The 27,801-nt window shown below is 39.9% G+C and overlaps 1 pseudogene across 1 annotated transcript in view; it reads left to right on the top strand.

The window, feature by feature from the left end:
* LOC308385976 (polypeptide N-acetylgalactosaminyltransferase 17-like) overlaps positions 1 to 25,819 on the top strand; it is a 48,173-nt pseudogene extending 22,354 nt beyond the window's left edge. The window contains exons 6-13 of the transcript XR_013974720.1: positions 566 to 740; positions 14,233 to 14,430; positions 14,930 to 15,047; positions 18,813 to 18,998; positions 19,168 to 19,305; positions 19,650 to 19,745; positions 23,252 to 23,413; positions 24,418 to 25,819. The product of XR_013974720.1 is annotated as a polypeptide N-acetylgalactosaminyltransferase 17-like (transcript). The remainder of the gene's footprint in view (positions 1 to 565; positions 741 to 14,232; positions 14,431 to 14,929; positions 15,048 to 18,812; positions 18,999 to 19,167; positions 19,306 to 19,649; positions 19,746 to 23,251; positions 23,414 to 24,417) is intronic.
* The last annotated feature ends 1,982 nt before the right edge of the window (positions 25,820 to 27,801 follow it).

The raw sequence follows: 27,801 nt of genomic DNA, 5'->3' as shown, positions 1-27,801 counted from the left end.
ACACAACCAATACTAAGGCTTGATGTGAGGTTTATAAAGGAGTGCAGGCTGCCAGTGAGAGAAGTGAGACAAAAGAGTTGTCATACTGGGAATGGTTGCTTAAGCTCACTCTGCTGTCCTTTCATATTTATCGACATGAATTCCAATTATTGTGATTGCATGAAAATAATTATGCAAGCTAGGCATAATGTGTCAGGCTTTGATTGTTGCTGCCAGAGGGGACTCTGGAACAGCATTTTTCTTTTTTTCCTCCTTTCTTCAGTAAAGAGGGCTGCAATGGATCTGATGTTAGAGAAGCTAAGAAAAAAATACAAGCACTTTCTTTAGCATGTAGGGATTCTTCTTAAACTCGCCAACTTAGCTGCAATGGTGATATATTCTTTTCAGGCTTTATTAGTCCTGACATCAGATCAAATACTGGAAAACTCCAGCTGGCAGACTGTTCAAGGATAGATGTGCAGATTATAAGCTAAACTGCAGATTCAAAGATCAACTAAAGATCAGTCTTTATAAGCATTTCTGACTTGTTTTGTTTGATGTGTTATCTTCATTTTCTGAACTGTAGAGCAACTGAAAGGTCCACTGGAGGAGTATGTGAACAAACGCTATCCCGGCCTGGTGAAGATTGTAAGGAACCAAAAGAGAGAGGGATTGATCAGGGCCAGGATCGAGGGTTGGAAGGTAGCCACTGCTGAGGTGACAGGATTTTTTGATGCCCATGTGGAGTTCACCCCATCATGGTGAGTGGGTCCTATCATCTAGCGGGAAGCACGGTGTTATTAACAGTCAGGAGTGAATTTTTGGTATTTGGAAAAAGGCTTATTTTAGTGTAAATTAAAGTGAAACACAGCATTCAAAAACAAAAATGACATGTACTCAAAATTAAATCTGGAAAAAAACATATCTTTGCCAAATGTATGAACATTGGAATAACTTATAGAGAGATACTCCCATACGGTTTATGACAAAATTTAATCCAAAGTGATTGATGGCCCTAATCATGACCTTTTGACCTCCCCCCTCCCCCCCGGAAGCGAGTAATGACCGTGACGAATTGCATCCGGAGAAGGGGGGGGGGGCGGGAACCCCCCGACATCCGGAGAAGGGGGGGCGAACCCCGGAAGCGCGCCATCTGTCGCTAAGCGTGTCGAATTGCATCCTGAGAAGGGAGGGGGGGTAAACCTCCGGAAGCGCGCCATCTGTTGTTGGGAAAAAAAAAGAAAAAAGTTTTTAGAGGGAGGAGAATAAAAGCAGAGAGGAGGAGTTCACAATTTCTAAGCCTCAGACACACAAGATGGATTTCATTCTGCAGCCCAGCAGCTCTCCTGTGTCCGATGAGATCTGCTCTCCCAAAGAAGAAGGCTTTGAATATGCCATATTCAAATACAGCATATTTACTAAGGAAGGCCTCGATCCGGACCTTATGACACTTCCGGAAATACTCCGGAATTGTCTAGTCATTTTCAGACCTGATGCGTCATGTTCCATATACATGAGGGGAGGGGTTTGGTTCCTGAAGCACAGCGGTGATGCAGCAGCTGATTTTGTGCTGTATAGAGAGACAGAGCGGCAGCTAGTTTTCCGCAAACTCATAGTCTGAATTCTGTTTCAATATTATGACGATTTTCTCTGTATTTCTTAATGGGAATAAAGAGTGACTTCCTGTAGAGATTTCAATAGTATTTTATTTTCCTATAATACAGACGCAGTAAAAAAAACCTTTAAGATGATCTGCCTAGCAACAAATTGCATTTTTAGGCTACACCATAGCTTGTGATGAAAAGAAGAACTTTCTATCCGCTTGTAACCTACAGGCTGCCTACCCCGTATGTGTAAAAATGAATAAATATCCCTTAGTGAATACTTTTCTTTGAATACTACTTTTCCTTTTGAGAATCCCTTTTACAAGGGACTGAAAAAACAAACCATAATTGCCGTGACAGGCGATCTTGTTTCACACACACACACACACACACACACACACACACACACACACACACACACACACACACACACACACACACACACACACACACACACACACACACCGCGGGTCAAGGAGGAGTGAGATATCAGATATCAGTTTTTTCTCAATGCTTATAACCTATAACGCGCCCCCCAAAACAATATTATTATTATTAAAACATCTATAAGGTAGGTTTTGCGCAGCCTGCTCCTTGTCAGACCAAAGTTTTTTTCTTCATTACTTTTAGCTACTTTTACACTGGGTTTTCTCAATAGACAGAAAATGAAAATGAGGAGTCAACAGCCGATATTATCATTGCTTGTAACCCGGTAAATAATTTCGTACATCTCCCCATAAAATAAGCCTTAGTGGAAAAAAGCTCATATTCGAATACGTTTATTCCCCTCTGTGGGAAAGAGTTTTTTTCTCAGAGTCAACCATGAGGCGAGTTTTGTCAACAGCAATTGTCCATTTGGTAAAACAAATATCCGCCTCTAAGTCGTATTTTACCGTTGCAGAATGTGGAAAACAGACAGCCCTCACAGGAGGCACCCAGGGGCCCACCTCACACACCATAGTTAAAATATTTAAATTTCAACTAAATTTGTAGTAATGATCGGATTTCCTCACTTATCTACACCACACTCCTTGATTTCTTATCGTTTCTTATCGTTCCTCTGTCCCTTAATAGAAACTATCCTCCCTTTCAGTTGTCTTTTGCACTTCCATATCGCAAAGCAGTTACTGTAGGTTATTTTCTGCTTATGCATTAATGTAATTAATTAACTTATTTATCCTTAAGTACGGTAATGACTTGAGTTCTAATGCTTTTTGTCTCTTGAGTTAGCCGTCAATGTGGGATTTTTTTACCCTTTTGTTCAGTTAAAGCTGCCTTTCATTCTTCAACGCAGCTTAAACTCTAATAGGTAAGCTTTCTTGTAATTTCTTAGTTCTGCAGGCTTCTTGAAAGACATCCGAGACTCTTCTTTGGATGCTGGATGCCTTTTGTTTTGTTTTCTGTCAAGATGATCCCACACTGCTTCGATTATCTTGAGGTTCGAACCCTGGAGAGATCAATCCATGACTGATGCGTTGTTTCATCCAGGCATACTTTGACTACAATGGCAGTATGTTTGCGATCATTGTCGTACTGAAAGTTGCTGCCAATCAGACATTACTTGGTATTACATGGTCGATCAAAATCTGGTGGAACTTTTCTACATTCATAATTTGATTAATTTGGATAAGAGCTCCAACAACACTGGCTGAAATCCAGCCTCAAAGCACGGTAGAGTATCCACGCTGTGTTAAAGACGGCTATAGACATTCACTGTTGTATCTCTCTTCGGACCTCTTCCATGCATATTTCAAATTTGGATTCATTACTCCATAAGACATATTACAGCTGATTTCTTTTTCCAGTCAATTTCTTGTGTAATTTGGCACACCTCAGCCTTATTTTTCTCTGTTCTCCTTCCTTAAGAATGGCTTATTAACAGCCACCCTTCCAACTCAGATAACTTTTGATGAAATGTTTACAGCACTTGAGTTACTCGCCACGGCCATCCTAAATGCTAAGAACACTAAACTTTAATTCTAAATTACGTTAACCAGAAAAAACAAGCCAAAGTCGAGATGTTGCTGAGCTGACCTGTGCTATGCTATGCCTTCTAAAGCACGTATAATGTAAACAGAACTGGTCTTTGCACAGAAGCCTGTGGAGCTTCATAATTAACCTCAGTGTGTGAAGAGCACTCTCCATTTAATAATAGCTGTAATAAAATGTTATGGCCGACGGTGTTAAACGCTGCACTTGGGTCTAGCAGGGAAGATTTCAACTTTTCAATACGAATGAAGGCTGAAAACTGATTAGATTAATGTCTGATGATCTTTTCTGTGCTTCTTCAAGTTTGTAACACCAAACATATTAAAGGATGATGTAAGGCTCACAGGAAGAGTTTAATTAGACACACATTTACTATTTTCTTTATACTCTTTCTTTCTTGACATGTTTAATATGATTACTATCAGAGGAGAAAATGACCCTTGTGTAGTTTAAAAAAGTTTTATTTAATCAAACTGTAATGTTGTTGAACTCTGACGGACGTGTCTTTTAATCTTGTCAACAAATCCTTAATCATCTAAATCTGCCATTTATCATCTAGTAAAATGTTCCCTCTGCTTCTGCTGCACATCTCCCCGGACACTCTCCGCTTCACCTGTCCTGTGCAGGTGGTCCAACCCCTGCCTGCCTCCTTAAACTGGGGTGTTTAAATCTCTTTACCTCTGTTGTGAACTTCACACAAAGTTTGTGGTAACAAAATCAAACTGACGAGGATCTCGTTTGAAAAACACACACTCACGAGACAAAATAAAAACAGACTGCTCAAAGCAAAAGCAGAGCCCTCACAGCTGGTAGTACAAAACACAGCGACAACATGCGTATTAGATACCCTCAGTGCCAGAAGCATAAATATGAAAAAATGTGATCACCAAGAGTATCCTAACAACGGCGTTGAGGTGGGTGTTACAGTAAAAAAAAAAAGTAGCCAAATTTTCATCTGAAAATGTTGAATTTTAGTAAAAACAATGCTCTGTAGTTTGATACTGTCGTTACAGACTAAGCAGATGTTTAAAGCCTTCGGACGCTCATTTGAAACGCACTCATTCTCCTTATCAGCTGGAAACATTAAAGCCGTAAAATGACTTTTTCAAACGGATAAAAACTATTGAACAACAGCAATGTTGAGCCTGTTCCAAAATTTGGATGTACATGTGTTGAAGGTGTGGGTCTTGTTGAATTATTAAACATACATTCTTTAATTTTTCGAGCCACAAAAACAACAACTTTTAATTTTCTTCTGCTTGAGTATCGGCCTCGGGTAGCTCTACTTATCATTGCTCAGTCAGTTGTCTGTTTGTGCTACTTTTTTAAGGAGCAGCGTATTATTGGTAAGGGTGACTTTATGTGTTTAGCTACTTAAGTGGAAGTACTGTGGATAGTTTTACCTTACATACATAGATCTACCAATACAGCTTCTGAGGTAACTGTTTACAAAATGTTATAATCTATTCAAAGGTTCTTTGCAATTTTACATTGATAAACATTATCCTTAACACATTTGGACCACATAAAGTACTATGGCCATCACACTGTCATTTAGAATTGTTTAAATAACTCCTGTCTTAAGTCCTTCCATCAAAAAAAAAACAAAAAAAAAAAAAAAACATGGTTCACTTTTACATCACAAAATGTTAGAAATATAAGTCGTTCATAACAAACTGAAAGGTTGGGAGTTTAAAAATCCAAACCGATGGAAGAATCAGAATCAGAATACTTTATTGATCCCTGGGGGAAATTATTTTTTGTTACAGTGCTCCATTATAAACCAACATTAAGACAAGACAGACAATACACTAACTAAGAATAGTACAATATATACATATATATACATACATACATACATACATACATAAGTCACTCATAAATAAATAGCTGGAAAAGAAACATGTGTAGCTGTAGCAGCAAACAGTGTGTTAAGTGGATGCGTTGTACAGGGAGATGGCCACAGGCAGGAAAGATTTCCTGTGTCGTTCAGTGGTGCTTTTCGGTAATCTCAGTCTCTCACTGAACGTGCTCCTGTGACTGACCAGCATGTCATGGAGTGGGTGGGAGGTGTTATCCAACATTGTCTTTATCTTGGACAGCATCCGCCTCTCCGACACCACCTTGAGGGTGTCCAGCTCCATCCCCACAACATTGCTGGCCTTACGGATTAGTTTATCGAGTCTGTTGGCATCTGCGACCCTCAGCCTGCTCCCCCAGCATGCAACAGCATAGAGGATCGCACTGGCCACAACAGACTCATAGAAAACTCATAGAAAATAGGAAGCAGAAGTAGAAGACTATAACGTCTCAGAGCACACGGTGTCTATTATTGTGTAGACATGTATAAATAAGAGCTTAATAAAGATGCTTAATTTCTTAAGAAATAAACAGGTGGAGTGATCTTTATCAAAAGTGGATGTTGCATCTGTGGCTAAACCACTGTACCCAAAAAAACTTTAAAAATCTACTGTGTGTGAGGCTGTGTAAGTAAAGCTTGCCCTTCACACCCGCGTGTAATAAACCATTTGTTGGGGGGTTGTGGATTTGGCACCTCAGCATTGTGAAAGTGGGGAAACATGTTTCTGGCTGTGCATAAGATTTCTGCTTACAAATTAGAATCTCAGTTCTAAATGAAATTCAGATGTTTTTTTAAGTATGGCTAATGTATTATTTGACTTCTAAGACACACACACACACACACACACACACACACACACACACACACACACACACACACACACACACACACAAGAACAACACAGAGAAGAAGAAGAGGGGGTCGTTTTACTACGCATCATAAAAACGCAATCATTCATAACATGGACAGTGAGAAGTAAAACTCGTCGTCTTACCACATGTTATATTCTGTAAACTTAAAATAATCCGCAGAAATTAGAGTTTAGTGTTTTAATTCATCTATTAAAAAACACGAGTCAACATTACTGAAGTGACGCTTTAACGATGCGTCTTATCATCGTGTTTATGATGATAAAACATGTTCTCTCGTTAGTAGATGTCTGCGCTGTCACTTGTCACGAAAATGTTCAGAGCCAGGGTTCCTCTTTAATTACCATTGATCGTTAATAGGGTCACAAAAGATTTGTCGCATTATCCCCATAAACAAAATGCTTTTATAGAAATCATTGTGATACAAATATTTAGATTCTTGATTCACAATGTGCACGAACTCAAAATCTTTAGAGGTTCATATTTATAAAGTATCGCAAATAATACATTTATACCATTGTATGAGCTACACTTCTTGTAAAAACTGATTGAAAAAAGCTCCTGTCGTGACCTTCCTTCTGTGAGGACACACACACACACACACACACACACACACACACACACACACACACACACACACACAGAGAGAGAGGGAGAGGGGGGGGGGGGGGGGAGATCATTAGGATTGGAGGCGTTTTTTGGATTTTCACTTATTGTCGGCTTTACAGTCACATAAAATTCATTCCAATTTTTTGCCTTTGCTTCAATTAAGGTGTTTCTTTAAATCTACAGCAGCTCCCTTTTCAAAAGGTTTACTGACAACTGACAACGATCAATAGCAGCATACGTGGGGGGAAGAGTATGAGTCTTACGGTGACAGCGGGGCCGTGGGAGCCGGAGGGAGGGGTGAGGGTCCGCGCTAAATTTGCAAAGTTACTGATTTAAAAATTATATTTTTGAATTTTTAATTGCATGACAAACATACGATAGACTCTTGAGCATATTTATATAGCTAAATACACAACGGTATAACCGTGCTAAATAAAAGAGGTCCAAGTACCAAAGCACTCTAATGCAAGCCTCTAAACTGCATGTTGATAAGTACGTGAAGCGTACCTCTACAGCTGAAAACAGATTGTATCCATACTTTGAGGATCTGCTGAATTGTTTTTTTTTTTTGATGAACTGCAGATGATGATGAATTCCTCTTTATTGTAGAAACAGTCCCTAAGCTGTTGTTGCTCATACTTACCGAGTTCCCTAGCTACTTCCTTACTATGTCAGTAAACCTTTTGAAAAGGGAGCTGCTGTAGATTTAAAGAAACACCTTAATTGAAGCAAAGGCAAAAAATTGGAATGAATTTTATGTGACTGTAAAGCCGACAATAAGTGAAAATCCAATCACAGAAGGAAGGTCACGACAGTATCAGTAAATATGAACCTCTAAAGATTTTGAGTTCGTGCACATTGTGAATCAAGAATCTAAATATTTGTATCACAATGATTTCTATAAAAGCATTTTGTTTATGGGGATAATGCGACAAATCTTTTGTGACCCTATTAACGATCAATGGTAATTAAAGAGGAACCCTGGCTCTGAACATTTTCGTGACAAGTGACAGCGCAGACATCTACTAACGAGCATGTTTTATCATCATAAACACGATGATAAGACGCATCGTTAAAGCGTCACTTCAGTAATGTTGACTCGTGTTTTTTAATAGATGAATTAAAACACTAAACTCTAATTTCTGCGGATTATTTTAAGTTTACAGAATATAACATGTGGTAAGACGACGAGTTTTACTTCTCACTGTCCATGTTATGAATGATTGCGTTTTTATGATGCGTAGTAAAACGACCCCCTCTTCTTCTTCTCTGTGTTGTTCTTGTGTGTGTGTGTGTGTGTGTGTGTGTGTGTGTGTGTGTGTGTGTCTTAGAAGTCAAATAATACATTAGCCATACTTAAAAAAAACATCTGAATTTCATTTAGAACTGAGATTCTAAGTTGTAAGAAGAAATCTTATGCACAGCCAGAAACATGTTTCCCCACTTTCACAATGCTGAGGTGCCAAATCCACAACCCCCCAACAAATGGTTTATTACACGCGGGTGTGAAGGGCAAGCTTTACTTACACAGCCTCACACACAGTAGATTTTTAAAGTTTTTTTGGGTACAGTGGTTTAGCCACAGATGCAACATCCACTTTTGATAAAGATCACTCCACCTGTTTATTTCTTAAGAAATTAAGCATCTTTATTAAGCTCTTATTTATACATGTCTACACAATAATAGACACCGTGTGCTCTGAGACGTTATAGTCTTCTACTTCTGCTTCCTATTTTCTATGAGTTTTCTATGAGTCTGTTGTGGCCAGTGCGATCCTCTATGCTGTTGCATGCTGGGGGAGCAGGCTGAGGGTCGCAGATGCCAACAGACTCGATAAACTGATCCGTAAGGCCAGCAATGTTGTGGGGATGGAGCTGGACACCCTCAAGGTGGTGTCGGAGAGGCGGATGCTGTCCAAGATAAAGACAATGTTGGATAACACCTCCCACCCACTCCATGACATGCTGGTCAGTCACAGGAGCACGTTCAGTGAGAGACTGAGATTACCGAAAAGCACCACTGAACGACACAGGAAATCTTTCCTGCCTGTGGCCATCTCCCTGTACAACGCATCCACTTAACACACTGTTTGCTGCTACAGCTACACATGTTTCTTTTCCAGCTATTTATTTATGAGTGACTTATGTATGTATGTATGTATGTATGTATATATATGTATATATTGTACTATTCTTAGTTAGTGTATTGTCTGTCTTGTCTTAATGTTGGTTTATAATGGAGCACTGTAACAAAAAATAATTTCCCCCAGGGATCAATAAAGTATTCTGATTCTGATTCTTCCATCGGTTTGGATTTTTAAACTCCCAACCTTTCAGTTTGTTATGAACGACTTATATTTCTAACATTTTGTGATGTAAAAGTGAACCATGTTTTTTTTTTTTTTTTTTTTTTTTTTTGATGGAAGGACTTAAGACAGGAGTTATTTAAACAATTCTAAATGACAGTGTGATGGCCATAGTACTTTATGTGGGCCAAATGTGTTAAGGATAATGTTTATCAATGTAAAATTGCAAAGAACCTTTGAATAGATTATAACATTTTGTAAACAGTTACCTCAGAAGCTGTATTGGTAGATCTATGTATGTAAGGTAAAACTATCCACAGTACTTCCACTTAAGTAGCTAAACACATAAAGTCACCCTTACCAATAATACGCTGCTCCTTAAAAAAGTAGCACAAACAGACAACTGACTGAGCAATGATAAGTAGAGCTACCCGAGGCCGATACTCAAGCAGAAGAAAATTAAAAGTTGTTGTTTTTGTGGCTCGAAAAATTAAAGAATGTATGTTTAATAATTCAACAAGACCCACACCTTCAACACATGTACATCCAAATTTTGGAACAGGCTCAACATTGCTGTTGTTCAATAGTTTTTATCCGTTTGAAAAAGTCATTTTACGGCTTTAATGTTTCCAGCTGATAAGGAGAATGAGTGCGTTTCAAATGAGCGTCCGAAGGCTTTAAACATCTGCTTAGTCTGTAACGACAGTATCAAACTACAGAGCATTGTTTTTACTAAAATTCAACATTTTCAGATGAAAATTTGGCTACTTTTTTTTTTTACTGTAACACCCACCTCAACGCCGTTGTTAGGATACTCTTGGTGATCACATTTTTTCATATTTATGCTTCTGGCACTGAGGGTATCTAATACGCATGTTGTCGCTGTGTTTTGTACTACCAGCTGTGAGGGCTCTGCTTTTGCTTTGAGCAGTCTGTTTTTATTTTGTCTCGTGAGTGTGTGTTTTTCAAACGAGATCCTCGTCAGTTTGATTTTGTTACCACAAACTTTGTGTGAAGTTCACAACAGAGGTAAAGAGATTTAAACACCCCAGTTTAAGGAGGCAGGCAGGGGTTGGACCACCTGCACAGGACAGGTGAAGCGGAGAGTGTCCGGGGAGATGTGCAGCAGAAGCAGAGGGAACATTTTACTAGATGATAAATGGCAGATTTAGATGATTAAGGATTTGTTGACAAGATTAAAAGACACGTCCGTCAGAGTTCAACAACATTACAGTTTGATTAAATAAAACTTTTTTAAACTACACAAGGGTCATTTTCTCCTCTGATAGTAATCATATTAAACATGTCAAGAAAGAAAGAGTATAAAGAAAATAGTAAATGTGTGTCTAATTAAACTCTTCCTGTGAGCCTTACATCATCCTTTAATATGTTTGGTGTTACAAACTTGAAGAAGCACAGAAAAGATCATCAGACATTAATCTAATCAGTTTTCAGCCTTCATTCGTATTGAAAAGTTGAAATCTTCCCTGCTAGACCCAAGTGCAGCGTTTAACACCGTCGGCCATAACATTTTATTACAGCTATTATTAAATGGAGAGTGCTCTTCACACACTGAGGTTAATTATGAAGCTCCACAGGCTTCTGTGCAAAGACCAGTTCTGTTTACATTATACGTGCTTTAGAAGGCATAGCATAGCACAGGTCAGCTCAGCAACATCTCGACTTTGGCTTGTTTTTTCTGGTTAACGTAATTTAGAATTAAAGTTTAGTGTTCTTAGCATTTAGGATGGCCGTGGCGAGTAACTCAAGTGCTGTAAACATTTCATCAAAAGTTATCTGAGTTGGAAGGGTGGCTGTTAATAAGCCATTCTTAAGGAAGGAGAACAGAGAAAAATAAGGCTGAGGTGTGCCAAATTACACAAGAAATTGACTGGAAAAAGAAATCAGCTGTAATATGTCTTATGGAGTAATGAATCCAAATTTGAAATATGCATGGAAGAGGTCCGAAGAGAGATACAACAGTGAATGTCTATAGCCGTCTTTAACACAGCGTGGATACTCTACCGTGCTTTGAGGCTGGATTTCAGCCAGTGTTGTTGGAGCTCTTATCCAAATTAATCAAATTATGAATGTAGAAAAGTTCCACCAGATTTTGATCGACCATGTAATACCAAGTAATGTCTGATTGGCAGCAACTTTCAGTACGACAATGATCGCAAACATACTGCCATTGTAGTCAAAGTATGCCTGGATGAAACAACGCATCAGTCATGGATTGATCTCTCCAGGGTTCGAACCTCAAGATAATCGAAGCAGTGTGGGATCATCTTGACAGAAAACAAAACAAAAGGCATCCAGCATCCAAAGAAGAGTCTCGGATGTCTTTCAAGAAGCCTGCAGAACTAAGAAATTACAAGAAAGCTTACCTATTAGAGTTTAAGCTGCGTTGAAGAATGAAAGGCAGCTTTAACTGAACAAAAGGGTAAAAAAATCCCACATTGACGGCTAACTCAAGAGACAAAAAGCATTAGAACTCAAGTCATTACCGTACTTAAGGATAAATAAGTTAATTAATTACATTAATGCATAAGCAGAAAATAACCTACAGTAACTGCTTTGCGATATGGAAGTGCAAAAGACAACTGAAAGGGAGGATAGTTTCTATTAAGGGACAGAGGAACGATAAGAAACGATAAGAAATCAAGGAGTGTGGTGTAGATAAGTGAGGAAATCCGATCATTACTACAAATTTAGTTGAAATTTAAATATTTTAACTATGGTGTGTGAGGTGGGCCCCTGGGTGCCTCCTGTGAGGGCTGTCTGTTTTCCACATTCTGCAACGGTAAAATACGACTTAGAGGCGGATATTTGTTTTACCAAATGGACAATTGCTGTTGACAAAACTCGCCTCATGGTTGACTCTGAGAAAAAAACTCTTTCCCACAGAGGGGAATAAACGTATTCGAATATGAGCTTTTTTCCACTAAGGCTTATTTTATGGGGAGATGTACGAAATTATTTACCGGGTTACAAGCAATGATAATATCGGCTGTTGACTCCTCATTTTCATTTTCTGTCTATTGAGAAAACCCAGTGTAAAAGTAGCTAAAAGTAATGAAGAAAAAAACTTTGGTCTGACAAGGAGCAGGCTGCGCAAAACCTACCTTATAGATGTTTTAATAATAATAATATTGTTTTGGGGGGCGCGTTATAGGTTATAAGCATTGAGAAAAAACTGATATCTGATATCTCACTCCTCCTTGACCCGCGGTGTGTGTGTGTGTGTGTGTGTGTGTGTGTGTGTGTGTGTGTGTGTGTGTGTGTGTGTGTGTGTGTGTGTGTGTGTGAAACAAGATCGCCTGTCACGGCAATTATGGTTTGTTTTTTCAGTCCCTTGTAAAAGGGATTCTCAAAAGGAAAAGTAGTATTCAAAGAAAAGTATTCACTAAGGGATATTTATTCATTTTTACACATACGGGGTAGGCAGCCTGTAGGTTACAAGCGGATAGAAAGTTCTTCTTTTCATCACAAGCTATGGTGTAGCCTAAAAATGCAATTTGTTGCTAGGCAGATCATCTTAAAGGTTTTTTTTACTGCGTCTGTATTATAGGAAAATAAAATACTATTGAAATCTCTACAGGAAGTCACTCTTTATTCCCATTAAGAAATACAGAGAAAATCGTCATAATATTGAAACAGAATTCAGACTATGAGTTTGCGGAAAACTAGCTGCCGCTCTGTCTCTCTATACAGCACAAAATCAGCTGCTGCATCACCGCTGTGCTTCAGGAACCAAACCCCTCCCCTCATGTATATGGAACATGACGCATCAGGTCTGAAAATGACTAGACAATTCCGGAGTATTTCCGGAAGTGTCATAAGGTCCGGATCGAGGCCTTCCTTAGTAAATATGCTGTATTTGAATATGGCATATTCAAAGCCTTCTTCTTTGGGAGAGCAGATCTCATCGGACACAGGAGAGCTGCTGGGCTGCAGAATGAAATCCATCTTGTGTGTCTGAGGCTTAGAAATTGTGAACTCCTCCTCTCTGCTTTTATTCTCCTCCCTCTAAAAACTTTTTTCTTTTTTTTTCCCAACAACAGATGGCGCGCTTCCGGAGGTTTACCCCCCCTCCCTTCTCAGGATGCAATTCGACACGCTTAGCGACAGATGGCGCGCTTCCGGGGTTCGCCCCCCCTTCTCCGGATGTCGGGGGGTTCCCGCCCCCCCCTTCTCCGGATGCAATTCGTCACGGTCATTACTCGCTTCCGGGGGGGAGGGGCGAGGTCAAAAGGTCATGATTAGGGCCATCAATCACTTCGGATTAAATTTTGTCATAAACCGTATGGGAGTATCTCTCTACTTATTCATGATAACAACAATGACAATAATAGAGCTTTGGGTATCAGTGTTAAAAGAGTGCTACAAAGTGCAAAGAAACCATGGAAAGAGAAGACAAAGGATAGCTGAAGCTGCATAAAAGGAAGAGCCAAGCTATTTCACGCCTGAGAAGTTTTAAAATGAGACACTTGAGGCTGTGGGATCAGGTTGAACGGATTTTATTTAAAAAAAAACATCACAAGCACACATAAAACACACACCAAAACAGGACCCCTCTTGGAGAACTTGTCGTAAAAGTAAATTTTTAGTAACCATAAAAAATGAAGGTTTTGTACTAATTCAAAAAAGCTGAGCGCTTGGTGGTGAACTGAATCAAAGGCTAAATACTGTCAAGAAATTAGCATGCAATGAGGGACCTTATTAACCCCGCTAAGACAACTGCCACATCCTGTTGATGTCTTTTTGTGGATCTCATTTTCGAGCTCAGTGCATAACTTAAGGTATACCGTGCAGTTCTCTCACTGCCCCCTGCAGAGCTCAACTCGGCTGAATCAAACAGAATTAGTGATAAAACTGGGACGACACAAGGAACTTTCTATTTGACTGAAGTGGATGAAAAAAGTGGTGCTCTTAAAAGATGTTATAAACTTTGTTTCTGCACAAAGTAAAGTCAACTAAATGTGTGAGTGTGTGTGTGTTTGCACTTTTTTCAGGTCAGAACCAGTTCTAGCTAGAATAAAAGAAAACCACAAGAGGATTATCTTGCCGTCAATCGACAACATCAAGCACGATACCTTTGAGGTGGAGCGCTATGAGAACTCTGGCCATGGCTACAACTGGGAACTGTGGTGCATGTACATTAATCCACCCAAAGAGTGGTGGGAGGAGGGAGACATGTCTGCACCAATAAGGTATGCCAGCTTCTCCCATTTAAACGTGAACACAGATCTCACACTTCTGAGATGTATTTTTTTCCACTTCTTTAAGATTTTCAATAAAACTGCCACCAAGTTCTTTTTTTAGTTTTGGGGAAGATTAGGGGAAAACAAGAAAAAAAGCTCCTGATGGGAAACCAGACTTCATTAAAGCAATAAAAAAATTACAGCCTAAATTAGAGAGTGGTGAAAATAGGATTTTAATTATCTGATTATCACCCATATATTTGTGTTAAATTGGATTTCCTTCCATTCTTTAATTAAAAATAAGAATAAATTGCATGAGTATGCACAAAAATGTTTAGATTTACCCTCCACATAATAGGCTGAAATATAAAGTGTGAAACTTTGCATAGTGGAGATTTGGGTTGTAGAAAAGTACTCCAAAATAAACATCAGATAAAGCCACAAAAAAACACATTCTGGTGTTTGCAAACGCTCAGTGTCACATGATAGTGTGTTTTCCTGGCTGCAGGACGCCTGCCATGATTGGATGCTCCTTTGTGGCCAATCGGGACTACTTTGGAGAACTCGGTCTACTCGACTCAGGCATGGACGTCTACGGAGGGGAGAACATCGAACTAGGCATCAGGGTTTGTGTGTCACCCAGTTTCCTCTTGTTCCTGCTCCCTCTTTACCCCTGTAGGTTTTAAGTGGAGCAGTGGCCACCGTAGCGTGGCACCACTGATGAGGCCCCATTAAGAGTCCTGGAGGACCAGTCCTGTGTGAGCAGCTCACAGCAGGGCAATGGAGATAAATAGGTCACGTAGAGCAGAGCAGGAAGGTTGGAGTTTGTTTCTGTACATTTTGAGAGATTGGAGAGTCTTTTGTTTTTCTGCAAGGTTATTAGATTTTTCCTGAAAAAATAACGTCAAACATTTTCACAACCCGAGTGTGTTGGCTTTTATCCAGCAAGCTAAACAATCAAATATTTTTAGAAAGACAAAAACGGTTGCCTTGTCTTTGAGTTGACTTGGTCATAACTTGAATCTGAAATGGAAAGTTCTTATATCTTGTCATCAAAAATATCAAGATTCCCCCCAAAATTAAGTCTAGATAAGTAAACGTGTACAGATGCAATAAAACAGCTAAAATTCAGCTTCAACGCACCTATAAATATATTACAACTGCTGGAGATGAAGTATTAGCAAAGACATGAATCTAGCCCACAATGTCACATCTCAAGAACCACATTTCTTTCTGTTCCTCTTTTACTACAAAGCAGTGGGACACATATCCAGAGTTGCCCTGCGACAACAACATTTCTACATTTCACTACAACCCTTACAAGAGGATTGTTTGGATGTGTCCAGGGAGAAGGCCCTCATTCAGAGAAACTCTTTCATAACAAGCACTTGAATCAATGACTGTTTGGGTTTTAACAGGATTCTTGGGATAATGAATGTTAAGCGGTAGATATCAGCACCTCTATGGGGCAATTTTGCATGGTTGTTGTCCAACATCTTTTACATGAAATCATAGTACTGCTTATTTATCTTAGAGTGTGGCAGAGAGCAGTAAAATGTTTTTTTTTGGCATACCCTCTGTTGGTTAGCACCCGTGTCCTTGGGTAACAGAAACACATAGGTTATCTTTAAAACCTATGTGCCCATTTTCTGTTTGTAGTGCTCCTTATCTGTGGATGGAACATGTTTCATATTGTTCCCAGTGTGAAGAAAGACTGACGGACCTACTTTTTATCCAGTAGGAATGTTTGTCAGGAGTGAAATAGGTTGCATCTGTGCAATTGTTTGGCGACCTGTCAGTTTGAAGTTTCTGTTACGCTCACATCACTTTGACGTGGGTTCAGATAGCTTGGATATCCATGTCTTCATTATGTTCACAGCAGAAGGCTCGTGGGTTGGACACACTCAGCAGATACTTTATTAGATACACCTTGTCAGTATTAGGTTGGACACTCTTTTGCCTTCAGAGCTGTTTTAATTCTTCATGGCATAGATTCAACAAAGTACTGGAAACATTCCTCAAAGATTGATCGTGGCATGATGGCCTCATGCAGTTGATGCAGATTTGTCAGCTGTGCATTCACGATGGGAATCTCCCATTGCGTCATATACCAAAGGTGATCTATCTGATTGAGATCCCCTGACTGTGGAGACTTTCCTGTTAGCTCACAAGAGTAGCACCTGATATGGTCCTCTGCTGCTCTAGCCCAAATTCTTCAAGGTTCACGGTTCAAAGTAATGCAAAAGTGGTTTTTAAGAAGAAGTTATCTGTTTTACTGTTGCCTTCTTGTCAGCTCAAAGCAGTCTCTGGTCGGGTCTGGTATCAACAAGATATTTTCACCCAGAGAACTGTCTCTCATTGGATATTTCCTCTTTTTTGGACCATCCCTTGGGATAACCCTAGAGATGGTAATACAGAAATATCCTAGTAGATCAGGAGTTTCCAAAATACTCAGACCAGTCCTTCTGTCAACAACAACCATGCCTAACGTGTCTTAAATCTTCTTTCTTTTCCATTTTGATGCTCAGTTCTTCTGTGAGTACCCTGCCGAGATCCACTTTCTGGGTAAATTATTCATTATGAGAGCAGTTAATCTCCTTTTGAAGCTTGTGGATGTGCACAACAATTCTACCTAACAGTGAGAGGTCAATTCAGGGTCCAGTGGTTTGATCTCACTCACAGTCCTGCATGAATGAATTCACAGCACCATGTCCTGTTCTCATCTGTTCTTCAAGGGGTTTTCCTCTGAAGCCTCTGTGTTTGTTTAAGGGCTGTGTTTTTCTGTGGCTGGGATAGTTCCTAATTGGTCAGTTGCTGGCTTTGCACATTTGTTCTCCAAACCTGCAGAGGATACCTCAGTCTTGACCTGCTGATTTTGATGGCTATCATTGTGAATGAAGTAAGGATTACAGCTAGGTCATTGGATTCCACCACTGATCAACTTAGAGATTGTAGCTACATGATGCCCTTATTTGGGCATGTCCATTTTTCCTGAGGTTGTGTAGAAGCTTTTGGAAAAAGGGATGAGTACCACTGGCTGTTTCCAGAGAGGATCCTGGGAGGAAGTTATCTTGTTCAGCTTCCTATTTCTTCAATAGCAAGTCTGCTAGGTCAAAAAGCTCTTTTTTAAAGTTTTGCATTAAGAGCTGTTTCAGTAGCTCTAGATGCACCATAACATTGTTCTAGCCATTCTGATATCATTTTCAGCTCAGCTGCTGGGTGGTTTGTATGAGGAGATAATTGATTCAACCTTCATGCTCTGAGGTTTCTTTTCTAAACCACTTCACAAGCAGGTGAAGCTCTTCTGCTGCAGTTAATTCTTAAACCTTTAGCACCAAAAATGAATGATGTCCAGTAGTTCTCCACTTTATCATTATACTTTCTTTGACCTCTGTTAATGAGAAGCAACAAAAGGAACGAATCTTGGTCAGGAAGAAGAAATACTCTTGTACACATTTAAGGCTATTCATCATCTCTCTCCTCCATATCTCTCTGATCTGGTTCAGATCACTGCCCCATCTCGATGTCTTAGATCTTCTTCTTCCCTTTCTCTCTCCGTCCCTTCCCCCCGTCTTGCCACCATGGGGAGCAGGGCTTTCAGCTGCTCTGCTCCACGACTCTGGAATTCCCTACCTCCTGATTTAAGAAATATCTCTTCCATCTCTCTCTTTAAGTCCCAACTCAAAACTCACTTGTTGTCTTATGCTTTTATGATTGTGTAAACTGCTTGCTTTTATGCTTCTTTTTTTATTCTGTTGTTGTGTAGCTCTTGGGGCTATGCTAGCATTCATGTCTTATTGTTCTGGCCCGCTGTCCTACATCAAAGCTGGGAAATAGCATGGTGAACTGTAGAAGATGTTTTGGCCACATCTTCAAGCATGACTTGTGCTTCTGACCGTCTCTTCTTGTTGATCTTTAATGACATGCCTGGAATCATCATGGTGTATTCGCTGACTGGGAGAGTGCTCTGGATGATACGTTGTCACAGCAAACAATATAAGTAAAAAAACATGCATTTATGTATGTATACTCACAGTTGGAGCTTAAAAGTTAACCCAGTGCTGAAGTGCCGAAAACCTCAGCTCCTCTTGATGCCCCTTAAGGTTGGCTAGAAAAAAATGAATAAAAGCAACAATTAGATATTTTTTATATAACAGAAAACAAGAAGAAAAACCGAGAAGGACTTCTAAATGTACAGATTTAGCTTTCATTAGTTCCAGCACAAAGAAAACACGTCCTTCCAGGTGCTCTATGCTCCAGCTGTTAGCTGTAATTGACTTTATAAATCAGGACATCGCGGCGACTGTGCATCTGCCTATTTATATTTCCTGCTGCCCAGCAGCCAGCAGTATATTATTGTGAGCTTTAATTCATACTCCTACTACCCACAGGTGTGGCTGTGTGGAGGCAGTATGGAGGTGCTGCCTTGCTCCAGAGTGGCTCATATTGCACGAATGAAGAAACCTTACCACAGTAACATAGCTTTCCACACACGCCTTAATGCCCTGCGTGTGGCAGAGGTCTGGATGGATGAGTACAAGTCCAATGTCTACCTGGCCTGGAACATCCCCATGGAGGTGAGAACGGCATTTTTCTGCACCAAGACCTCTCTTAGAGAGGATGCTGTCAGTCATGCTTGTCTGTTTGTGACTATCAGATGTCCATGTTCAGAGCCAAACAGTTTTTCTTTTGGTTCCACAATTTATGTAGAGACTTTAGGCATAATAACTTCCTTTGCTCTTGCAGAACCACGGTATTGATTACGGAGACATATCACAGAGGGTTGCACTGAGGAAGAGTCTGCAATGTAAGAGCTTTCACTGGTACCTAGACAACGTTTACCCAGAGATGAGGAGGTACAACGATACGCTGTTCTACGGTGAGGTGAGCCATGAAGGACAAAGACACAGGAAAAAGTAAGTTTGTAGATGTAAGATCTGATGTACAAATTAAACCACTGAAATTAAATAAATGATACTTACACAAAGTCCTAAGAAACTTGTATCTCCTCCACAGACCAAAATATAACAAGAAAGCAGGGACTCAGACAGCATGTACATCCACATCTTCTCAGCTGTTAATAGAAAATAAATGAGATTTAGAACTTTGTCTGATCCACACTGACACATCCTTGTTTTTAGCCTTTATACATTTTTAATCGGTAATTATTTTGGGGAATATTCATATTTTATGAATTAAGTCTGACTCTTTTTTTTTGTGTATTTAAGGTCCGCAATTCTAAAGCAAGCCACCTGTGTATGGATCAGGGTGTGAAGGAGAACCACACAGCCACCCTGCACCCATGCCATGGGTGGGGTCCTCAGGTACAACACTCTTCCTCACCACCATACTAAAGAGTATACTCCATCTTTTTCCAGTTGCTTTGCTTTCTCATGAAAACATACAGTGAGCTTCTCCGGTGATGTGATTTGCAGCTGTGTCTCAATCACAGGCTCAGCTGAAATCCTCCAAGGAGCGAGTTCTGCTGTCAGAATAAAATTGTGTCTTGCACTTTTTGTGTTGAAGCCCTGAGTCAGCCAGTGTCAGCTCTTCATCCCTTCAGCCCTAAGGGCCTCTCTTTTTAGCTCACAGTGGTAAACAGGTGCTTTAGGCAGAAAGTCAAGGCTTCAGTGGTAAAATGCTAAAGGAGCTAAAATTTCAATTCAATTCTGGAAAAATGAGTGCCGCTGATAGGTTTGTAGCTTGAACCCATCCGCTGGAACGTTAAAGGCAATATAATTACACTGCAAAGCAAGACACGAAGTAGGCAAGCTTCATGTTACTCGTGCACGGGAGAGAACCGGACAATCGCCGTTCCTTCGCTTGGCCCCAGTTGCTCTCGTCCGTCCTCCCGTACCACTGTCCTTTTATTGAGGTTACATGAATATGCATAAGTTCGTTAACATATGACGTCTACATACACACAAAGAGTAATAAATTCAAATTCAAATTTTATTTGTCACATACACAGTCATACACAGTACGATATGTAGTGAAATGCTTGGACAACTGCTCGTGACCTAAAGAAAACAAAAAAGGAAAGGCTATGAATAAGGTAGGAAATAAATATGAAAAATTAAAAAGGGGTAAATTTAACTAGGAAGGAATAAAATATAAATTAAGGTTAAAAATGAAATAACTGTACAACACAAATTAGAATGAAGGGTAAATTTAACTGGGAAGAATAAGATAAAATATATAAATTAAAGTTGAAAATAAAATAACTGTACAACAAAATACACCAATACACAGTATAGAACTATATAAGAATGTATGAAGAAATCTAAATATAAATAAATATATACACAATAACAGCAGCTGTACAAGTATTAACCGGAAATGAAGAATATAGTGACCAGTGTTGTGCAAAAACAAAGTCCAGAAAGTCCAGTGTGTGTGTAAGAACTGTATGTGTGGGTCAGTACTGTGTGGTGGTGTGATTGAGAGACCGTATCGCCTGCGGGAAGAAGCTCCTCCTCAGTCTCTCTGTGTTGGTCTTCAGGGAGCGGAATCGCTTTCCTGACCTCAACAGAGAGAACAGTCTGTTGTTGGGATGGCTGAGGTCCTTCACGATCTTCCTGGCCTTGGTCCAGCACCGCCTGCTGTAGATTGAGTGCAGGTCAGGGAGCTCGGAGCGGATGGTGCGCTCAGCTGACCGCACAACCCTCTGTAGAGCTCGTCTGTCCTGCATGGTGCTGTTCCCGAACCAGGTTAAGATGTTTCCCGCCAGGATGCTCTCTATGGTGCACGAGTAAAAGTTCCTGAGCACTTTGGAGGGCAGTTGGAAGTCTCTCAAGCGTCTGAGGTGGTAGAGACGCTGACGGGCCTTTTTCACCACGGTGTTGATGTGACAGGACCATGACAGGTCCTGCGTGATGTGAACTCCGAGGTATTTGAAGCTGTCCACTCTCTCCACTGGGCACTCGTTGATGACGGGGGTCTGGTAGTTCCTCTCCTGCTTAGTGCTGAAGTCCACTATCAGCTCCTTTGTCTTACTGACGTTTAGAAGGAGGTTGTTCCTCTGGCACCAGTTCTCCAGATTCCTAATCTCCTTCAGGTAGGCCGTCTCGTTGTTATCAGAGATCAGGCCCACCACGACGGTGTCGTCAGCAAACTTGATGATGGTGGTGGAGCTGGTAGTGGCCACACAGTCATATGTGTACAAAGAGTACAGCAGGGGGCTCAGAACACACCCCTGGGGGGCTCCAGTGCTGAGAGTGGTGGAGGCTGAGACATGTCCGCCCATCCTTACTGCGTGCGTGTGTGTGTGTGTGTGTGTGTGTGTGTGTGTGTGTGTGTGTGTGTGTGTGTGTGTGTCTGTGTGTGTGTGTGTGTGTGTGTGGACTGCTGATCAAAGGGTCAAACATCCTTGGTCAGGAAGAGGGTAGCCTCCCCCTCACCCTAGATGGTTCATCCTAGATAACACGGTGAGGAAGTCCTGCAGTTCATCTAAACAAAGACTAGACTAGAACAGACGCAACTACGTTAATCCTACCATAAAACAATAAAACACGGTATGACCTCTCATGCTCCCAAAGTGCTGTCTAATACACACACAGTTTGCAGACTATCAAGGATCAAAACCTCTACCAATCTACAATTAATTACAAAACTCTAAGCATATATAAGTAAATATTTCTAAGCATAAATGACAATCAACAATACAAATCTAACAGCCGCATCACACTTTCTTCACAAGACATGCTTCAGTTGCATTTTTTAAAGTTATCCTTTTGATGGAACAAAAAGTCTTCAGTTTTTATTAGACCACCAGTTTTTCACACTTGCACTTCCACGGAGATAAAAGCGACCCCATGGTGTCTTAGCGTGGGTTCTCTCCAGGTAGTCCGGCTTCCTCCCACAGTCCGATGACATGCACGTTAGGTTAAATGGTGACTGGCTGTAGGTGTGTATGCAAAACAGATAAAGCACATAAGTGCATAAAATAAAGTGCGATATGAATATCTGTGAAAAGATGAATGTAACTTGTAGTGGTCAAAGATACTAGAAAAACATTTTAATAAATACTCTGTTCTTAAGAAGAAGCAGTGACATCTAGGGACCACAAGTGGGATTTTTTAAGATTTTGAGTCCAAACGCTGTTAAATCACCTAACTTTTGTATGATGTACTGCAAACAGGATGCAGTTACTCTGCAAAAAGACCCAAACTGGGCTGACTGGGTGGTTGATGGAAAGCTTTATCTTTATATCTTTTGCAAGGCATTGCAACCACTATTCATGCTTTGTTAGGAACAGAATGCGATATAAACAATTTCCCAATCAGTCTTTATCGTCAGCACACTCAAAGCCTCAGAGCTAGATGCAACCAAAGGAACTGTTTTATCTGCACTGCTAAAGTGGAAATTACTATTAATCTGAACGAAAAAGCTGAAGTGAAAGACACAAAGGTTAGAAAACAGAGCGGGAAGAATCTGACTCACTTCTGCTTTTTCTTTCTGTCAAGTTGAGAAAACTGCAGAATTTGGTGTATATAAAATGTTAGGGCTATATGTGGGTTAGAACTCTGCTGAAACAACACTGTGATTAGCAGTGATGTACAGGAAAATCTTTGTGTTTAGCACTCAGTGAAGAACAAAGACATGTTTTGCCTCTCAGCAGTATTGGGAACAACACCATCCTCTTGTTCAAAGCAGCAAAAAAAAAACCCAACAGCTTGCATAATCAAGGAAAATTCCTGCCAGGTTACCTTCAACTTGTACATCATCACATACTTATTTCATCGTTAGCTAATAAAGAGAAGAGTATTCACTCAGCCAGTTCAGTAACTTTCCGTTTACTGTATGTGTGACGTATCTGTTTTCCTCTTAGTTAGGACGCTACACTAAAGAAGGTCAGCTGTTTCTGGGACCCCTAGGCAGCACTGGTGAGGACACTCGTTGTGTGGTGTACGATCAGATGAGCAACTTTCCTCAGCTCCTCAATTGTGAAAAGGTGACCAACGTGAAACAGAAGACATGGCATTTCTCTCAGGTCAGAAGTGTAAAGAAATCTCTTTTTCAATGATATAACTGAGTGTTTATAAGAGAAACTAAAATTTACTGGCATAGAGTTGAGAGGAAAAGTATCTATATGTCAGATTTTAAAAGGGACCTATTGAGCTCATGTCTGGGTCCATTCTTTTTTCTCTTGGACTCTAATATGAGAGTAGCTTTGCATGAATCTTCATTTCTCTCATACTCAGCATTGCTGCAGCCCCGTAGTTCATGCTTTATCTGACAGAACCGCCTTTATATTCCGAATACCTCCGTTGAAGCCACCTTTCTTTGTGTTAAAACCCTCACAAACAGAAGGTTTTAACACCGGGGCCAGTAGGACTTCACAGATAGATCTGTCTGTTTGTGATGACTATATTAGGATATCATCTCTGCTATTACTGAAATCAAAGCAGTCTGGTTAACGGGGATTATTTGCACATAAATTGAGACTTTGGCTATGATTAATATGAACAATAACTGTTGTAAAATTATATTTATGCTAGAAAATAAGGGGTCCTCTTAAGACAACTAAACCCAGACTGCTTAAAGGGTAACAAGCGACTCAATATACCTTTTACTTTGGCATTGATTCTCTTTTTCTTTTAATGTGAAAAACCTTTTGTAAGTCAATTTTCTGTTGGTCTTTTAGTTCTGTTTGGGTAACCTTTAAAAACTAAAGAGTTACAGCCTGTAGCACGGGAAGAGGAGAGCTTGAACAGTGATGCTGCAGACCTTCTGCCACATCGATTCTTTGTCACACAGCAGGACAAGCAGTGAAGAGTCCTGCAGACGTAGAAGTCTTAGGGAAATAGGGAGACCTTACTTATTTTATATAGATGTAAGGTAAAAAGTTAGTGCCATTTGTTTAAGAAAGAGGTTGCAACAGTTCACATAAGGCCCGGTCTGGTTACATACTGTTCTGTCACCATCACGCATTGTTCACAGACCATCTGTGAAATCTGTTAAAACCAAAGTATTGTATCTCCTTCTGCCTTGCAGAACGAATCGATCATAAATCGGGCTACTGGACGCTGTCTGGAGGTGGTGCCGGCTAATGTTTACTCCGGCCACCTGCTGGTCCTGCAGCCCTGCTCGGGGCAGAGGTGGACCATCAAGAACACTATGAAGCAGTGATCGCCTGGCCAGTTTCATTGGGACCAATTACAAAGGCTATTTCCAAGAGCTGTCACCTGACGTTACCTTGGCCAGTGGACAATCAATGATGCGGGGGCTCCTTAGCTTTTGAAATAAGACTCAAAAATAGATGGCTTTAAGGAGACGAGTGATGAGGTGGTTTGGAAACAATTGATGTTTTTTTGTTTTTGTTAGTTTTTTTTTAAAAACATGGACATTCAACGTGGTGAAAGTTTAGCATGAGGACCATTTCTCTATATGAATTTTACAAACTTTCAATGTGATGTTGCCATAATTCCTGTGTGCCACTTCTTTACAGTGTTTAAGTTTTAGTAGACATTTAATCGACCAAAAGCGTGTTCTTTCTTATGTGAAGGGGAAAAAAAGTTTCCATCTTCCATCAGTCTTTCTGCAATATTTCATTCATTTTGTGCCACGGACCGGCCCTAAATAACTAAAATGTGTTCATAACACACGGGAAAAGACACAGGGGAACTGAGGTAACGATAAAAACAATAAATATGAACGATAAAACGAAGAAAAAAACCCCCGGTAAACCATAAATTGCACACCTGAACCTCAACACTCGCGGCCCGGTACCAAACGACTCACGGACCGGTACCAGTGCATGGCTCGGGGGTTGGGGACCGCTGGTCTATGGTACTTAGAAATTAAGGAATGGCTACTCGTGACAGGAGAAAATTTTACACAGTTTAGCAAAAATGCCTGAAAAGTGATTCTTATGTTTTTCAGAAAATTCAAATCCTTGTAAATATTTATAATTTGAAGAAAAATATGCTAAAAATATTACTTGGTGTACTTTTTTTTTCAAATCACCCCAACAAGGACTCTGGGCTAAATCTCACTTCTATGTTTTATGGATTCTGACTTTTATTGCTATTTTTCCACCAAGCATTCTGTAGCATCAGATGCAATATATCTCGTAGCATGAAGTACTGTAAGCAGTTGGGTACAAAGTTTCTTTGCGCTAAGTTAATTTATTTGGTTAACTGCTGTGTGCCATAACTACTGAAAACCTAGTCAAACATAGGAAGCACTTTTTTGGACAAAGGGTTGGAACATGAACGAGAGAGGAGGATTGAATCAGGAATGCACAAAAGTACCAATAGTGGAAATGCAGGAGGCCTTAAAGGCTGAAATTATTAACGTACTGAGATGTATATGATGTCATATATTAAATTGCATAAGTGTGATCAGCTGGATTTTTGCTCCCAAGATTGTCTTCCAATAAACAACTGGTTTCCTGGGTTGTGCTTTGTTACTGTGTTTTAGGATACATCTGCAGTCTTTAAATTTGTCATACTTTAATTAGTATGCTTATTTTTTTCAGTTTAATTTTATTTTCAAGCTTGTTTGTAATTTTTTGCTGCTAAACTCATGCTTTATTTTGCTTTTCTGGACTATAAATAAGGTAGAGACAGCAAAGATGAGCTACCATGCTGGCCTGCTCTCCTTTTAACTGCTCCATCCATTTTCATGGTTGTGGTCAAAATATTTTCGGCATGCTGTGAGATTAGTCCTCAAAATCATCCCCCAAAATAGACTACTTCAAAAGAGATTTCACCCTCAGCTTCCAGCTGCATGGCATCTGCTGTAACTTACACCAACTCGACTTAAGAGTACTTTCATCACATTTTTTATAAAAGCGCTTCTACACAATATTACCCAGCCACAAATAAAGCAGCCAGGTGGCCGAACATTAAAGGGACTGTTCTATAAATGACAAGTTATGGGTTCAATCCTGAAGCAACCATATGTCCTGTAAATAGTGTCCTTGAATCAGACACTGACCTCCTACTGCTTACTCTCGCTAAACTGCTCTGGATGAAGCATCAGCTTAAATGCTTAAGATGTAAATAAAACAGGAGGAGACTGCTGGGAGCACAAGGGCCTGTTTCTAGCAGAGAGGGGGAGAGAGGAGTGAGGCGGCTCTGAGGGACAGAGCCTGCATGCTAACATAACACTGAATGCTGATCAGACTCTTAACGAAGAGACTGCTCATCGTTCTCTGGCGTGAAATAGGATTACCATATGTTGGTTAAAGTCCTGCTAAATGTAAGCCAGCAGTAAATGCTAACAAGGACAAACTGATCAAATAAACTCACTGCGTTACTTAGATAAGGTTGTATTTATGGGGATGGAAATTTGTATAATTTGTAGATTTTAGCATGTAAAAAAATGGAGCTATTTTTAAAGGATGACAAAAAATCTAGAAAATGAATGTAATTCATTGACATTATTGTATCATAGTTTGCATTGTTCTGACCAGCAGTGTCCTGCAGCTCCCTGTGAGCACTTAATGAAAGAGGTTATGGTTTAATGTCAGAGCAGAGAACTCACAGTTGTCAAATATGATTTTGCTCTAATATGCACCATGTGGCGCTGTATGTTTTCTGTGATTGGAGGGTAGTGTCACTGCAGCTGTCACCCCAGCCTGCTCTCTGCTCTGCCTCGGGAAAAAAGCAGCAGAGATACAGATGTAATTACTTGACAGAACAGCAACACTGTATGAAAATGTGACAATTTCATAAAACCCACTGCAGCAAGGGTAACAGATGATACAACACACAATACTGTGCACAACTCTTTAGGCACAGATGTTGGCAGCGAAGCATGGTGAAGCATCCCGCTGTTTTAGTTTTTGTTGTTTTGGGGGTTTTTTTGCAGAGAGCATGTCAAAACTAGAGACTAGAACTACAATTAGATCTTTTATCATGCAAAATAATCAGATCGCTTAAGTTCATTCTGTAGCGTGACAATGACCCCAAACAGAGCCAGAGTAATAGCTTCAGAACATGTACTGAATGTGCTTTATTAAAGGGTTTTTATCAGACTGTGATTTACGTTTACTTCACCTTATGTGTTCATTGTTGAGTAAAAGCTATTGATACCAATTATTTTTATACTATATCCTCACTTCACAGTGAGAATCAAAATCTGTTTCTTCTTTCTTTTGTACTAAACATGTTCTCACACTCTGGAGCCATTTTGGTAACATCTCCAGGCACTTATTTGTCCAATTATTTTTAAGCTATATCTATATTAACTTTAATTTCAGTGATCATAAAAGTTATATACTAGAATAAAAACAGTTTTAAAGTTTTAGAATAGAATAGGATAAACCTTTAATACTGCACAGATGAGAAATTTGGGTGTTACCCAGCTCTTATGGCAAGGGGAATATAAAATATAAAATTGAAAAATTTATAAATTATAAAATTTGCTGAC

Source organism: Rhamphochromis sp. 'chilingali' (assembly GCF_963969265.1).
Source record: "Rhamphochromis sp. 'chilingali' genome assembly, chromosome: 18".
NCBI lineage: Eukaryota > Metazoa > Chordata > Actinopteri > Cichliformes > Cichlidae > Rhamphochromis > Rhamphochromis sp. 'chilingali'.
The sequence above is the reverse complement of the archived record's forward strand: the minus strand, read 5'-3'. Positions and strand labels throughout refer to the sequence as shown.